The following is a 13,510-nucleotide window of genomic DNA, read 5'->3' as shown; positions in this document are numbered from 1 at the left end:
AAAACAAAAAATGTGTATTTCTAGCTGCTCTTTCTCATTTATCTTATTTTCTTTTTGCTTTGGTCAAAAATGTTCCTAGTGAAAAAATGCTTTATCTGAAAGTACTACTAGCAGCAGCAGTAGTGTTCACAGCAGTGAGTCTTCCCACTTCCAGAAACACCAAGCCTTATCAACAGGTAAGTTATCCTAGCAGGCACTTTTACAACTTTGCTAATAATATTTGGCAAAGGACACATTCTAGTTGAAAATACAGTTACCTAAAAGGAAGTTTCCATTCAGAAATATTTATGGTATATGGCTGTTTCTCTTGTCACAGAAGAAGTAAAATAAATTGGTTTATTTCTCCTAAACTGTGATTACTCTAGAATATAAAAAGCCTGAAGAACAAACCTTGTGAAAAACAAAACCATATGTGAAAGGTTATGATATACATAAAATCAAGACAGCCTTCAAGAAATTACATTTTCATCACTGCATCACATATTACTTGAATTGTAAGGAGGAACTCCAAAAACTCATTGGTTTTACAGAACACAGAAGTTTAAAATGGACTTCTATCCCAGTTATGGTGAATCCAAAATTTCCCATCTCCTTGCAGCTGATCTGTTAGAACCAGTTTTCTATTGTCCCATCCCTCTGCTAAGACAAGGCAATTAGTTATCTACCTCATTCAGCAAGCATTGATCATTCCCAGAAAGATTAGCACCTTAAACAAGAACAACACTGATACAACATAAACAGCTTGTTCCACGTAGCATCATTCAGTGTTCGTTTTAAATATTTACATTCAGATTAAGAGTATGAGATTTTGTATTAAAAATACAAGTTTCTTAATATAAAACAGCTGTATTAATAAAAGGGATCCTTTCTTCCAATGAAACAGAAGATTAAGTACTACGACTTGCTACAACATACCAAGGTTAACAGACCAAGCTACTGAATCTCCCTTAGCTACTTATCTCCCTTAAAACAGACCTATAATATAACATCAAGCCTACCTAATGAACATAGCAAATCTAGCAGTGCATTTAAATACAATCACCAATGTAAATTATAAAGGGAATTCAGTCTGTAACATCAAATATTTCATTCATGCATTGAATATTTTGTCTACTGGCATAGCTATCCTTCCCCTTTCAGAAAGTACTGTTCATAATGTATATTGGTGTTTCCCCCTCACAGAGAATGACAGAATAATGTTATAGGATATTTCAGGCTGTAAGGGATGTCCGAATGTCACAGGATAATTCATATTGCAAGGGATGTCAAGAGACTTCCAGCCCAACCTCCTGCTCAAAGCAGGGTCAGTGAAGACGTTTAATCTGGTTTCTGGGGGCTTTATCTATTTGTCTTTAAAACTTTCAAGGAGAGAAACTGCACAACTTCCCTGAGTAACCTGTTCCAATGCTCAACTGAACATATAAACACCTTTCCTTAATTTTTACAAACAAATTAAATTTAGCACTCATTAAGCTGAAGTCCATTACTCATATTTTATGGAAAAGAAACCAAATTTCATGCAGAAACTAATACAGCAGTAAATTTAAGTTCATGCATAACAACTCTGAATACTGGCTTGACCAGGAATCAACAGCAACTTACAGTTATGCTTGTGTTCAACTCCTGTTAAAGTGGAGAAAATTGAATTGCCTGTGGTAAAGCAGGAAGTTTCCAATAAAGCTAGAAAAAGATCACTCATCTCATGACTAAATCATGATCTATGTCCAAGACAACTTGTTTGCATGGTAACAATGTATAATCTGGCCACTATGTGTCAATTATAAAAGTATTATAGAAATACAAAGAACTTGTCAAACACATATATTTATATTTCTTTATTTTAACATACTGTCTCACATTAAATTTTCAGTCTGTAGTGCAAACCATAGCTCAACCATGCCCCTCATTTCAGACATGAGAGCTACTCAGTTATTGCAAATACTATTGTATCACATCAAAAAGACTATCTCATGTAAACAAAATACTATCATCATCATGGCTGGGCTTCACGAACGAAGATTTAGGAAGGCTCTATCCATGTATGTTACAAGCACGCTGGTGGCTAATGAGGCCAATACGAGATAGACAGATCCGATTGCAAAAGGCACAGCAGAAAGACTCCTTAGGTGGTATATTCTGCAGGACACGATTCTTTCTGCGTTGTCTTTTCTGCTCGAGAGTGATCCTGCGTGCGTTCTCAAAGGAAGCAGCAGTGTTATAGATGGTGTGTCTCCAGGCCTCCCGATTGGAGGCCAGAGTGGGCAAAGTGATGATGACTATGGTGTAGTGGTAACTCCACCAGTTTTATCCAGGTCTCAATTCAGTGAGAGACTTACACAGTCTCATAAATATTTCTCTAAAGTAGCTATAACAAAACTTTAACATAAAATGATAAACTCAGGATGAATCCAAACAAAACCCAAATCATCATATATTTAATTTGCCAGCACAGAAACCCATTAAACTCAGCTAAGCAGAAATACAGTATGTGCTACAGTCAGAATTGCTGATTTCTCTTCATAATTAGGACTACTTAGGTTGCTCAATATTTCGAATGTTTACAACTATCTAGAACTTGGACAAAGTGTCCTGTCTGTCCTTGCTTTCTGCCAGTGCATATAAACAAACTACATGTCACATTGAAAAATATCTTCAAGAGTTCAATTTTTAAAAGGAGCAATGGAGGAAAAACACAACAGGGGGTTTTTTATTTCTTTCAGTAAGGGTCTTCTACTTTAAAAAAATGCCAAAAATAAAAGCACAGAAGAAGTGACTGGAGAATGGACTGATGTGGCAAATTAACAGAAGGAAGCTCCAAGGAATAAAGAAAAATAAGTGGAAGGAATGCTGACAGGTAAAAAGCAAGGAGAGACAGGACTGACTGAGACAAGAAACTGAAATTTGGAATGGTCAATACCAGGAACACTTGAAAAATTGAGACTGGCTACAGGATGAAAAGGAGACTGTCACTAGGATAAATAGAAACAGTGACGTGAAAAGGACTGTGCTTGCAGAAGACTGTCACAACAGCCCTCATCCACCACGATACATTCTCTAAATCCTAGAACAGAAAGGACTATAGTCTGAAACTACTTTTCCACTATCTGAGCAAATGCACTACAAGTTATACTGTTCTGCTTTACCACTGTTGTACATGAAAGGGACTACACTCTCTTAATGCTATCAGTCATAATGGTGAAAGTTCAAGAGCTTTAGCAAAGGATTCAACTTTTCCAATCCTCTTGATAACCACTGTAGGTCCAATGCAGTAAGACAAAAAGGAATTTACTCTGAAAATTTAACTTCTGTATTTTCTTAGGTTTTTGTTTGTTGGGTTTTTTTTTAATTCCCTTAATCTTCTATATTTTAAGAAAGTATAGGGGACATGTAGGCACATGAAGATGATACAGAACCTAATGCAGGCAGGACTCTTGTCTTATCTACTGAAGAACAGGAATATGTGTACTGACTGAGGGAGGGCTTGCAGAAAGAAAAAGAGACAGGGGCTCTGTAATATGCCACAAAGGCTTTAATGACTAAAGTCCTCCCTTCTGTAGTTCTCCCCATTCCTCCCTCTTACTCTCATACAAGCACACCACTTAACCCAAAATTTCCGTAGTTTGTTATTAACTGTGAATTCCTCTTTTTCCCCATGTGGAGCACCCAGGACTGCTACAAAAAACAACAGCAGGTATAACTTGAGCAAAAATATTTATAAGAATTGTAGATATTTCAAATTGGACACGAAAAATGAGTAAATACTTTTCACCTAACCCTCTCTGTGCCTCTGTTCTGTAAAAGCCTTGTCTCATCTTAGGTAGATTTTGATAAACTAATAATTCTTTGTGACGCATTCTGATCACATAATGATAAGCACTTCAGCAAAGCCCATACAGATGTTATCAGTTCTGTCTTCAAAGCAGAGCTGAGTAACATGGAATAAATAAATCATGGGCTCACACAACGATCAATGAAAAATACTGAATTGTGTTAAGTGAGCTCCATCTATCCCATGCAGTGAATGAGAAAGGGATTCCTGTAGGAAAAAAAAAAGATAGTATATGATCATGTAGTTAAAACTGTATCAGAAGGACATGCTCAAAAAGGCACTTGAAATCTCTTTGTTCCATAACCTTAATAATGTGGGATTTCTTATACAGGTGTTTAAGACACTCAGTTTAAGATTCTGTGAAATCAAGTAGGTTCTTGCATTACTTGTGAAGCTATGCTGAGGCTACATTACTTTTTAGTATCTGTCAGAAGTAAAACTGGAAATCTCTTGTTGGTTTTGAATAGCATTGAGGATAATACAAACATGGACAAGAACAGAAGTGCTTTGCTTAGGTTATTTTTACTTTTTGCAAAATTTAGGGACGGAAAAAGTATATTTTGTTATCATGCCAACTACAAAAACTAACAAACTGATGGTGATGACACACATTTGAATGTGAACAACCAAACAAAAGGTTCATACTACCAACAGTTTCTGGAAAAATTAAGGAAAGTCTTACTAAAGAAATTTTGGTTGAGTATTATTACCTATACAATATGGGCCGAAGATCATCCTTTCAAAAGGATTTTTACAGTATGTGCAGTGCAAGAAGGACACTTAAAAGATACTAATCATGTAAGAGAAAAACTGAGAATTTTTATAACTTCAGGTGCTTTCAGAGAGCTTTCCCCTGTTCTTATGCAATTCAAGTCCTGCGTTCTTTATTTTTCTGGTTTACAAGTAATTTTATACAAAAGAATGATACTAAATAAAGTATATTTGTTAACACCTTCTTTGATACAGTCACCTCTGCAAAGGGGGCTGCATTTTTAAGGCATGTTTTTGTCTAAGTTGTACAGACCAGTAATTACATAATGGTTTATTTTTAAACCGCTAAGAAACCTTTAAATATTTTATGTGCTTTAATATAACTACATTATAATATTGTTATATAAGTATGCTAGGATACAACACTTGAAAACATTCGCAGCTCAGAGGTCATAGTTTACTTTCATTACTAAATGGAGCATAGTTGATTAACTGCATAGATAATCTCTGGCAGGTTTTATAAGCAGAATTAAACAGCGCTTCATAGAGCAGATGCAATTCCTAAAGAGCCCCTCATTCGGGTGCGGCTCAGGCGCTGCACCTCGGACAGGCTCAGTGCCTCCAGATGCCTTTAGCGGAGCTCAAGCAATGGCATCTCTGCCCTCACCAGCAGGTGTTATGACAGTCTGTCTGAATTGCTGACATTTACGAAAAAGCGACACTGAAAACCGGCATAATCAGCATTTTACAAGGGGGAAATAGCGTGAAATGCTAATATTTTTACTGCAAGAAGGTGCAATGAAAAAAACCCAACACCTTTTTAGCCGGTCTCCATTAAACACATCCAAAACGCAAACAAGTCAGCGGACGGCGCGAGGCTGCTGCTGCTCCGGCACAGACCGCGGTGCTGAAATGACGCTCTGCAAGTCCAAGATACGGACGCGTTTTTCTACACGCTGCCAAAAACCATACGTGCGCTGTAGGAACCGGAGAGGAAACGGCGCACGAGGCTTTCCCTGCGGCAGCATCCCGGCCCCCCGCCAGCCCACGATCAGGACGACGGCACCCGCCGGGGGTTAACCGGGGCTGGCGGCCCCGCTTTCGGCAGCCCGGGAGCCGAGTGCTGCCGTGCCCAGCGACCACCGGTGCCGGGCCGCCGCCCCGACCGCCGCACAGGAGCCGGGCTCCGGTACCGCCCGCGGGCCGTGCGGGGCTCGGGGCTCCCTCGCGCTCCGCACCTGCCCCAGCCCCCCGGGCCCCGCCGCCCGCACCCCGAAAGTTGCGACTGCCCGCAGCTGGGGAACCCACCGGGGCGCTGCTCCCTCCCCGGGACCGCGCGGTGCCGCGGGCTGCGCTGCCCTGTCCCTCCGGCTCTAACGCGGACCCCGCTGCGCAGCGCGGGCGGGGGGCGACATCGCCGCGCCCGCCGCCGAGCGAGCCGTGCCCTACCTGCGCAGTGCCGCCGCACGGCCGGGCTATCACCCCGCCTCCGCTGCGCACCGGGGACGGCTCGGAGAGCCCTCGCCTGCCCGGCCCGGCTCGGCGCGGCTGGCTCCGCTCGGCTCGCTGCGTCCTTGCCCGGCTGGGCTGGGCTGGGCTGGGCTGACAGCCGCCCGCGCGCCCCCGCCCCGGCCGCGCGCGGGGCCGCCGGGGCCGAGCGGGGCCGAGCGGGGCGCGGGGAGCGGCGGCGGCTGATTGGACGGGGGTGATGTCACTCGTGCGCGAGCGAGCGGGAGCGCGCGTGCCCGAGCGCGGCGGTGAGGGAGAGAGGGGAGAGGTGAGGTGGGAGCGAGGGAGGGAGCGGGGATAGGGGCTGCTCTCCCCTGTTCCTGAAGAGCGGGAGGAGTGTGGTGGAACGAGAGTCAGGAGAGTCGTGGGGCGGAGGCGCGCACCGGCCGGCAGTGGTGGCAGCGGTGGGCGGAGGAGCGGGCTGAGAAGCGCCGCCGCAGAGCGGGAGGGGCGAAGGTGAGCAGGGCCGGGGGCGCGGGGCCTCAGCATCCCTCCGTCCGCGCCCGTCCCGCTGGCTATGCCACATGGCTGCAGGTGGAACAGTACCCCGCGCTGTCCAGGGAGCGAGTGCGGCACCGGCTGCCGCTCTCACACCGGCGCAAGCACACAGACAGTCACAGTCACGGAGACACACGGTCACACAGACGCACACAAGCACAGGCACACAGACAGTCACTGTCACGCAGACACACAGTCACACACAAACACAGGCACACAGACAGTCACAGACCCAGTCAGGCACAGTGACAGTCGCAGGCACACGGACACAGATACACGCAGTCACAGGCACACGGGCACAGGCGTGCGCGCTGCATGAGCCCAAAGGGCAGGAGAAACCCAGGTTAGGCTGCTTTCCGTACCTGGACTATTGGCCCTCAACCACGCCCGCATCCAGGGACCACAGGAAAAAGAGGCAGGAGACGTACAGACCTCAGGGGTGCAGCTGGACAAGAGGCGTGATGCTCGGGACCCTCGAGGGAGGTACCTGGCAACGCCAGGTTCAAACTTTTAATTAATACCCTGCTCCCAAGTTAGAAGAATGATTTTGAAATGACAGACTTTTCTTCAGCCTCAGTTTATTTTCTGGACTTTGCATCTTCTATGCAGGACCATAATTCTTAATTCTTTTTCATTACCACAAAGGCTAAATATTTATTTTTAAAGCCTCTACCTGTTCCTTGAGATCAAGTCATGTGGTATTTTCCACGTTGTAAATTGCTCCAGAAATCAAAACTCCCAGAGGGGAAAAAAATAGGCAAATATGGGGCTTGCAACATACCCTCTTGGAGGAAATAAACAGGGCCACAGTAGACACATGATCCATTGAAGAGTCACAAGCTGCCAAATTTGTGATGGCTGCTCCAGGAAGGGCTCATGAGGGATGGAGCATGGAACCTGCAAAACTTTGAGACATGAGTTCCCACTGTATATGAAACACAACTTTTGGAGGGCTGTAACCCTGACGCTTAATATGTACAGAGAGTGACAGATAGCACACAGTCAGTAGTAAACACAATACAAATAACACTTGACTAGGTTATGCCACCTGCATGGCAATAAGGACCAGAGAGTGGAAAGCTGCAGCTATTCCAAGACCCTCAGACTGACAGCCTTGGGCCCCCTGTGCCTTCATGATCAATCCTTTACTCCCAATTGACATTGGGAGTAACACCAAATTACATACATTTCTCCTTATGAAAAATCAGGTCCTTGCAGTAGAGAGACATCTGAAGTCCTTTTTTTTTTCAGCAACTTGAGGTAAGAAGGGAGACGACTGCTTCATTTTTAGCTGTCATCTTAGGTAGTTCTTGCATGTCTGGAAGGATTTGGACTCCTCTAAAAATCAAGATAGCACTGACCTTACGGCTTTACTGTCTTCAGATTGCGCCAAATACCATTATGTCAAGTTCAGGGAGGTCATATTCTTGCAACCATATGGATCAGAAGCTTGTTCAAGGATAAAAAAAGATAGTTCATAAAAAAACAAACCCACCTAATAGATTCTCATTTAATCATTCTGGAGCTGGAGATTTAGGCTTGGGTCTTTAATTTCTGTGTCTTAATCCAATACTGAGCATTGTATGTGTACACAAACATGCAGAAGAGAAGAGCTGTCACCGTGGGGACACTGTAAAGTTGGGTGGTACCAAAGGTGCAGAAAAAATGGGAAATAAAAGACTGAATAGCAGGGTATATTAGGGTAAACAGGTTAGATTATGCATATTCCATAGTAATGGAACAGGAGGCATTTGAAATACTAGTGACCTTTGAATCTCTGGCACAGACTTCTCATGAACTGTAGTTTTTAGACACCTTAACTGCTTTCTTACAGTGAGAACCATAAAACTGTTTCAGCCCTTGCCTGGATTTAGAGCAGTCTTAAGACTGCTCTGAATGGTATTTGGTTCCAAAACTGCCTCAGGCTACATTTTGCAGCTAGAAGCTCTGAAACACAAAGTCAGCTCTAGGATGATTTGCTGCAAAGATGCTGGCCTACTCAGCTCAGCCCCTCAGATGTACAGCACAGGCTGCTATATGCACCATGTGTGGCTATATGCTATAAGCTATTTAACATTTAGGATACCCACTGAAGGATGTTAATCCCTCATGTTCAGTAATTTCAGTTTCTGATTTCATTGCCAAAAGTTAAGATGGCTGTCTTACACGTTTTGAGGCAGGGTAATTTTTTTACTTAAATATACCAGTGGGTGTCTCTGCACTGCACAGAAAATCTCTGTCTCTCCCTTTGCTTGATTCAGAGATCCTTCAGTAGAGCCAGGGAGTCAGCAAAGCAAAACAGGAACAGAAAACATGCAGAAAAGGAGTGCCTTCAGCATCCTGTGCATTTTTAATCATCAGCTGCTCATTATTCTGTAACGCTCTCCCTACGATCAATTTGTATCTTAGTTCATACTCCTCCCTGCCTCCCAGGATAATTGATTCCTGTGAGGAATTTGCTCCCTGGAAAGTGGCACAAGTCTCAATTGGGATCTGACCATAAGGATGAAAGAGACATAGCTGCAGCCTCCAGCACTTGTGGAGGAACAGCAACCACTGACCTTACTTCATATTTTTACAACACTCATCCAGCATCCAGCGTCGGAGGAATGGGGGATGGGGAATATGAAGCAGGGACAGCAGCTTTCTGTTACTATAATAAAATGGAGACACGGGCTAGCATGAGCTTTATATACCTCATCCAGTCTCAGCAATCTTTTAGAGGATTAATGAGATTAGAAACCCCTATTGTTTTGTTAATGGCTGTTTATTTGAAAAACGGCTTTTCTTGTAAACATACAGAAATTGCCATATGTTACTCCGTACTCCAGTGCTGCCTTGGAATACTACTAAGAGCAAAGAATGAATATTATGTTCCAAATGCAAATTTTACAAAAGCAATTCATTTGTCCTTCAACTCTGCTGCTGTGGAGACTTACCTGTTTGAGTGTAATGGATTAAAATAGCTTAAGAGTACTCTTTCTTCAAAAAATCTTGCTACAGCTTATGCTGCTCTAAGAAGGTTAACAACGCTAACAATCCATTGTTATTTGAATTTGAAATGTATATTTGCAGAGATAATTTGAACTCTGGATATATCCAAGCCTATCATCCATGACACTGACGTACACAAGTTCCTTTTCATTACTCTCTAATGATGCAAAATATTTCCTATCATATTAAACATTATCATATGGAAATAAGAGTTTTAGAGTCAGACTTAACTGAGCTGAACACTACTCTTGTTGAATTCCAAACTCTTCAAAGTGAATGAAACACATCAGAAAGGTAATTTTAATCATAGAGCTTAAAATAGAGCATACAGGAAGACTTAGTATTGAAATTAAATTCTGTATTTTACAAGTCTATTTTCAATAGCTTGCAGTTTAATCATTGAGACTATTATTTCCTATGCTTGATCTCTTTCATACACGAATGTTTCTGGAAAGTGATTTAGACATTTTTGAGGATGCTAAAGGACAAAATTAGGTACTTTTACTGAGGGACAACTTTTATAACCAATTTTTTAATGGGAATACTGTCCCTATTTTCCTCTTCAAAATGGATTAAGAACTAGAGATCTGGCAAAAAAAGTAGCTTAGCACTCAGACACGTTTTTCTGCGCAAACAAAAATACTATTATGTGGCAAAGAACTGGAACAGGAGAGAAATTAAGAGGATGACATGAGAATATGTTTACATTCTGTTGATCACTGATTCTTACTGTGTACGCTGGATACCAGTCCAGAGCTTGTAACTTTGGACATTAGGTTGCTCTAAATTGCTCTGAGTTTTGTTGAAGAAGCAGTCACATCAGATCGTGAGTTGGGTGAATATAAAATTATGTTTTCCTCTCAGGAAGCAGATCTCAACTTGCCCATGAATCTAGTCCCACAAAGTAAAATGTTTAACTGTCTCATGAAATAAATTTCTCTGTAAGCTATTACAAGGATATCAAGTTTGTACCACAAGACAAGTGACTCATGTGCAACTTCAGAGAAGCAGAAGTTGCCCAGATTCTCTCCAGAGTCAAAAATACAATCTCTCACCGGTCCAGTCCATGAATACATATAGCCAGATGCATAGACACAGCCTTCTCTTAGCAACACAAGGGGAAAAAAACCAAAATAAACATTTTTAGAAAGCATATTGTGTGGCCCTGTATTATTTGGACAACACTCTCAGGCAGATGGTGTGAGTCTTGGGACTGTCCTGTTTAGGGCCAGGAGCTGGACTTGATGAGCCTGATGGGTCCCTTCCAACTCCCTGTATTCTATGATTCTATTTCTCATGTGTAATACTGATTCTGTTGATGCCCACAGTTACTCATTTAGCCCAGATGAGAGACCATCATGTCATGAACACAAAATTCCTCAGCTTACTGACAGTTTTATTCTCAGGGGAGATGTTTCAGTGTTCCTTAAGTATATGTGAAAATCTGCATAAACACTATGCAAAAAGGGTACTAGTACCTTACTGCTGTTGCAAGTCTTTAAATATAGGAATTATTGTGTTACTTTAGTTTTGTCACCCTACTCTTATGTATTATATGAACCTTTACATGAGCCCAGTGGTTTTTCCTATGCATTCTTGTCTCATTCAGTATAAACAGTGAATATATGTGATACAGCATCTCTGCAATATTTCTTTATATTCTAAACAATTAATTGATTCAGACATAATTTACAGCTAAATGTAGCTAAATAAAAATTGCTGTTCTTTTTTCATTGTTACCATGAGTGCAGTTCCCAAGGGTTCTCCAAGGTTCCTGGCTTCAAAACCTTGCTTCCAAAAACACAGCTGCAAAAAGATTTAGTATCTTCATTTCAGTATATGCATCTGAGATAAAAAAATGACACTTGGAAATTACTAAATAAACTGCAAATACCTCAGCAACTAGATATTCAACTCAAAATATTGATATCCTTTTTTTTTTCAGAAAAGCTAAACTTTTTCCTTTATAGGGAAGGGTAAGGTAGAAAAGATTCCCTAAAATCAGACCTCAGACTGGCACTTCAGGCTGGCTGAATGGAGAATAAAGAATACATCTTCTGTCATTGAAACTAAAAATTACTGAAGCGGCTTGCACAGTAACACATAGTCTGTGAAAGGTACGGAGCTTAGTTCTCCTGTCTTTATAACTTGCTTTAAACCCTTTCTGCTATTTGAAATCACTCAGTGTAAGGCTTTCACAAGAAAATATGCAGATTTCAAAGAAAGTCACTTCATTCAAACCTCAGTAATAATGCAGACACAATCTTTACTTTGGCCTTTGGATTTTGGTGTTCTTTCAGCATTATTTTTGGAGGGAAATATATAATACATATTTCTATGTCACTTTTTATTTGCTTTTTTAAATAAAATATTCATCAGAGATGCAAAAAAAAAGAATTAATTTACTTCAAAGGAGAAGAATTTCTGTGCAGTAGGGTTCAGTATATCTGTAGAGGCTACAATATGCTCCAGTTTTCTGAACTATTCTTTGATGATATTTTCAGAAGCTCTTTTAGAAAGGAGGATTTCTGATGGAAGACTCTCAGTCACGGTAGGTGTTTGTGTATTACTTAGCATTAGTATTGAATGCTTTCCTCTGAGGTGTGACAGATGCCTTGGACGTTTAGCACATTTATTTTTACACTCACTGGCCTGATAGGCATTACTTATTAGCAATGTGTGATTTAACCTAGGTTGTTTCCTAAATCTTATCTGAAACCAGACTGGTTTCAGATAAGGTACAGAAACTGATACAGCCCCTCTTCTGGTTGTGGGAGGAGATAGGAGAAAGAGATTAGTGCTAAAAATTGTATGGCTGCTGTCATCTGTGCTGTTAGTTGCCATTAAGGTCAGTAGTAATTGGCTTCCTTGTTACTGCTCCTGTCTTCAGCTGGGGAATGTTGACATGTCTCTGTTGAGGCTGGGATGTTGCAGTGCTTGCAAAGCTGCTCTGAGAAGATCTTACCATTCAAATTTCTTAAACAAAACAACCGCAGTGTCAGCTTGGTGCTGAAGGCAAGGCCAAGTTTACTGCTTGCCGACACGTTTGCCTGATGATCGTCAGTACGGGAGATAAGGTGTATTAAAAAGATGTACTGGTGGCAGGTAGTCTGGAACAGCATCAAAATATATCTCTAAAGACTTTCATCATCTTCACCTAGGTTTAATTCTTATTTCATTGGCAGAACAACCCTGCTTAAACATCACATTCTCTCTGTATCTTTGTTTTCTTAATGTCCTATCTTAGGTGCTCTAACCCCAGCTTTATCAGTTCATCAGTTATACTACATTTAGCACAGTTTTTCTTGCCTTCTGTCCTGATAGGATTGTACATTGTGTGAATGCCATGACAAGCTTTTTTTGTGACAGTGTAGGTGCTCCAGAGCTCTACAGCTACATCATGAGGGGCATGGAAGTTTGTCACATACCTGCTAGTGCTAACGACAAGGCTAAACCCCTGAAACCTCCATATCTGAAAGCTGTTTTTTCACCTTGCCTTGGCTGTGTGCCTATAGGTAGATATAAACATAGATAGATTATATAGGTAGATATAGATAGATGAGAGAGGTATAAATAGATAAAAATATAACTGATATAGATATAGATAGATAGATACATGTATGCATGTCCCTACGTACAAATGAATTTAGAACAGTTTTCATCAGGAAGAAAATAATGAAAAGGAGTAAGTCCTAATTTTCACCCAATAAAGTTTTTTCTTTTAGAGCTCCAAAAAGTGTTTAATCTTCTCAGCAGTGTGCAACTAAACTTAATGTAAAGAATTCTCATGGGACTGAGGCAAATTTGTTGCTCAGTAGTTGAGACCATGTAATAAAAGGCTAATCTTCAAACTAGATCAGAAACTTCCACTTCAAAAGATTATACTTTTTTCAATGATGTTTTTCCTGAAGCAAGGTGTTTTCCTTCTAAGAGCAAGCACAAAAGCAAAGGAATAAAGGGAGAGGTGAC

General features: G+C 41.5%; 1 protein-coding gene across 1 annotated transcript in view; it reads right to left on the bottom strand.

Moving 5' to 3' along the window:
* The window catches only part of CNTN1 (contactin 1), a 241,173-nt gene extending 235,009 nt beyond the window's left edge, over nucleotides 1–6,164 (bottom strand). Inside the window, exon 1 of the mRNA XM_032688287.1 lies at nucleotides 5,990–6,164. The gene's annotated coding sequence lies outside the window, so the exon portion shown is untranslated. The remainder of the gene's footprint in view (nucleotides 1–5,989) is intronic.
* Between the last annotated feature and the right edge of the window lie 7,346 nt (nucleotides 6,165–13,510).

The sequence above is a fragment of the Chiroxiphia lanceolata genome, chromosome 5 (genome assembly GCF_009829145.1).
Source record: "Chiroxiphia lanceolata isolate bChiLan1 chromosome 5, bChiLan1.pri, whole genome shotgun sequence".
NCBI lineage: Eukaryota > Metazoa > Chordata > Aves > Passeriformes > Pipridae > Chiroxiphia > Chiroxiphia lanceolata.
This window is presented reverse-complemented; position numbering and strand designations above follow the sequence as displayed.